The sequence below is a fragment of the Brassica oleracea genome, unplaced genomic scaffold, assembly GCF_000695525.1.
Source record: "Brassica oleracea var. oleracea cultivar TO1000 unplaced genomic scaffold, BOL UnpScaffold00581, whole genome shotgun sequence".
Taxonomy (NCBI): domain Eukaryota; kingdom Viridiplantae; phylum Streptophyta; class Magnoliopsida; order Brassicales; family Brassicaceae; genus Brassica; species Brassica oleracea.
In genome coordinates, this window is record NW_013617424.1 from 82,391 (window position 1) to 86,878 (window position 4,488).

Consider the following 4,488-nt stretch of genomic DNA (forward strand, 5'->3'; position numbering starts at 1 on the left):
AAATAACCATCAATCCAACATGATGATCTTATTTACGGAAAATAGACTTCTATGCAACATGATTCGCTCATAATCTTCTACATAACGGCTACCTTTAACTTACACCCAGGAAAGAAGATATCATAAAGACCATGTCTTCCCAGGTCTCACAGTACCGTGCAAAGGCTCAAACAATGATTCAGGCCAACAATAAAATAGCTCCCATTTAATTTTATAATGGTATTATACTGCGTGCGGTGCGGTTTGTAAACATTTGGACCTTTAGAGTTTTGTGACTTTATTTGCATAAAGTTTTAGACTAACCAATTCATACCAGTGGTCTTCAATTGTTTATATAACCATGAAATCTTATTTTGTGTTATCATCGGGAAAATAGTATATAGCATGTGAAGAATTTCAATTTATATTCATATTTTTAAGAAATATATATCCGTTGAAAAAAAGCAAACTATAATATATATAGAAGAATCTAAATATATTTTTCAGTATAATTTTTGGTTTATAAAAATTTGTATTAGAAAGATTAAAGACAAAGCACTGTAGATGGGGTGTAATTTTTAGTAACATAAGAAATAAAAGTAAAAGAGAGAGATGAAAAACGAGAGTTGGAGAGTTCATTTGTACATCTTACTCATGTGAGAGTGAAATGTATTTTCGTCTAACTACTCAATAATATATAATGTATCATATCCATAATTTTGTTATGGTTATTTCCCTAATTAAAGGTTTTTTAATGGTTGTTGATACCAGTTTTCCTTTATCTATCTATCTATAATAATAAAGTTACATTTTCTCCTTTCTCCTGCTGCCACGTCATCAAGAAGGAGAGGGCAAAAACTGCCACGTGGACTCATAAAAATACCGAAGACGTCTTTGATTTTGAGCTGAGGTTTGCCGTGAGTTGGTATTTTGGTTTCAATTTGCAGATGGGCTTTTAGAAACCCTTTTATAAAGCCCAACACAAATCAAGGGCAAATCAAGGGTTCTTCTTCCTCTTCTGCAATCAGCAGCCGATATACCAGAAAACTCAAGCATCCATCTTCTCATTGTAACGTATCACCTCGCATTAATAGGCCTCTGGTCTTCTGCGATTTATTCACTTAGTTCATTCAAGACCTGAATCAAAAACTAAAAGGTCGTGTCGTTCTCACAATCGTCTTCTTCGATAGATCAAGGGTTCTTCGTGTGATTTCATTCACGATATGATTCTTCTGGATGCTAAGGTGATTCTGTTATTTAAATTCATGTTCATCATTGTTCTGAACACACGGTAGTGTTTAGATTCATATTTATCATAATTATACTTTTGGTACTATTTTTTTTCTCTTTACGAAATGGTTTGAATCCTGTTGTTTATTATTATTATTATTTTTGTAATCGTTTTCAAGCAACACTCATTCCAGCCACTATCACAGGCGACTCTTGAAGGCGGGTTCTATATACTTTTCACGTCTAAATATATTCGATTTCAGAATCTGAACTGAAATTTGCCTGTTTGCTTAGTAATTGGTGAGGACTAGGTTGACTTTAGTCTTAGGATTGCTTCCCTAGATTCACACAAGCTGTGATTATAAAAATGGAAACAGCTTTCTTTTCTCGGTTTCAAGAATCAGAAGCAGTAAGTTGTTTTTGATTTTTCTTTGTCTTAAACCATTTTGGGTTTTTGTTATTTTTCTCTGTTGTTACAGGGAAGATCACCGATCAGATCTGCAAAGGATTTAGAGGAAAACGTCTCCTGAGCGGCTCAACCCGACTGCCGATTCTTACACCAGCCACGTAAGTTCTCCAATTTAAGTTTTAAAGCACAATGCCATTAACTGTTTTACTAACCTTCCAGTCTATTTATCTTGAAGGCAGATGGAGTTTTGAGTGGTTTGGATACAACACCATGAGTCACTTTCTGCTTGGTCTATATTTGAGTCAATTTTCTTACTTTGTATCTTGGTTATAGACAGTCAGTTTATATCTTGAGATTCTAAACATTCTTATATCTTTTTGGGACTGTGGCAGGAGGTTTTCTTCATCATTAGTGAGTCTATCAAATATGGACATTGTCATTAAGGAGGCTAGCGCAAAGGAAACCACTGACGTCAAACAGCTAAACATGGTATAAAATTTTCCTGGATAAGACTTGGATATATATAAGCAGACTCTTATTTTTTTATAACTTTCTGCGTAGATATAAAATGAAGTCGGAATTAACACTGAACAGGCCTGTAAGGCTGACGGAAGAGTATTTATAGGGAATGCTTTAATCGCCAACTGTATTGAAGAAGAAGTTTCTGATCAACTGAGAGGTTTACATGGTCAAGCTACCACGGCGATGCTGCAGCTTCCTGAACCTGTTGCGGACACTCTACCAAATGGTCTAAGAGTTCCAGAGTTCCACTTGGTAAGCCATACTAAGCCACATTCTAACATTTTCCCTCCTCACATTTAACATTGTAACCTTGCGATGTTGTTGTTCTCGGCTTTCAGGTGTATCTTAATCGATATTCTTCATTATATCTTAATGTAAATTATCTTTTTCACCTTTGACAGTTTACTGTGAATGCAAGTTAAATCTTCATGCGCTGTCTCGGCATCGTCTTTAGCCAATGCAAACTTTCACAATAAAAGATACGCAACCTCAACTGTATGCTTCATAGACATCATTGGATTTGTTGGTGAGATCAAGTCCACCTTGAGATCAAGTCCACCTTCAATGACCATGAGCAACAACTCAATGGATCATAATTAACCTCTAGATTGACATGTACAATCCTTTCTTCATTAACACTGATTTGTTTGCATATTACAATGTTTTTTAAAACCTGAATCCCAAACTCTTCAACAAGTACAAAACCTCCACTGCAGCGAGAGAATTAGTATGTCCAACAATAGAGTTCATAAAAATCATCTTTACCATTTACTTCCTTTTACATTCAAGCTTTCAAGTTTCACTGTGATTTTCTATTATAAGTCCACATTTTCTGCTATTAAACAGTACACTGAAAGCAATAACTATATGAATGTGCTACAACAAAATTAATTAGCTCTTTGCGTCCATATTTTCTAAGTAAGACGTCATCTCCTCATGAAATCTATCTAACTCAAAACGTCCTCGACCCATTTTTACTACACCAGAAAAAAAAAGTTAACAACAGAGTTAAAAGAGAAACTAATAAAATAACCATCAATCCAACATGATGATCTTATTTACGGAAAATAGACTTCTATGCAACATGATTCGCTCATAATCTTCTACATAACGGCTACCTTTAACTTACACCCAGGAAAGAAGATATCATAAAGACCATGTCTTCCCAGTTCTCACAGTACCGTGCAAAGGCCCAAACAATGATTCAGGCCAATAATAAAATAGCTCCCATTTAATTTTATAATGGTATTATACTGCGTGCGGTGCGGTTTGTAAACATTTGGACCTTTAGAGTTTTGTGACTTTATTTGCATAAAGTTTTAGACTAACCAATTCATACCAGTGGTCTTCAATTGTTTATATAACCATGAAATCTTATTTTGTGTTATCATCGGGAAAATAGAATATAGTATGTGAAGAATTTCAATTTATATTCATATTTTTAAGAAATATATATCCGTTGAAAAAAAGCACACTATAATATATATAGAAGAATCTAAATATATTTTTCAGTATAATTTTTGGTTTATAAAAATTTGTATTAGAAAGATTAAAGACAAAGCACTGTAGATGGGGTGTAATTTTTAGTAACATAAGAAATAAAAGTAAAACAGAGAGATGAAAAATGAGAGTTGGAGAGTTCATTTGTACATCTTACTCACGTGAGAGTGAAATGTATTTTCGTCTAACTACTCAATAATATATAATGTATCATATCCATAATTTTGTTATGGTTATTTCCCTAATTAAAGGTTTTTTAATGGTTGTTGATACCAGTTTTCCTTTATCTATCTATCTATAATAATAAAGTTACATTTTCTCCTTTCTCCTGCTGCCACGTCATCAAGAAGGAGAGGGCAAAAACTGCCACGTGGACTCATAAAAATACCGAAGACGTCTTTGATTTTGAGCTGAGGTTTGCCGTGAGTTGGTATTTTGGTTTCAATTTGCAGATGGGCTTTTAGAAACCCTTTTATAAAGCCCAACACAAATCAAGGGCAAATCAAGGGTTCTTCTTCCTCTTCTGCAATCAGCAGCCGATATACCAGAAAACTCAAGCATCCATCTTCTCATTGTAACGTATCACCTCGCATTAATAGGCCTCTGGTCTTCTGCGATTTATTCACTTAGTTCATTCAAGACCTGAATCAAAAACTAAAAGGTCGTGTCGTTCTCACAATCGTCTTCTTCGATAGATCAAGGGTTCTTCGTGTGATTTCATTCACGATATGATTCTTCTGGATGCTAAGGTGATTCTGTTATTTAAATTCATGTTCATCATTGTTCTGAACACACGGTAGTGTTTAGATTCATATTTATCAGAATTATACTTTTGGTACTATTTTTTT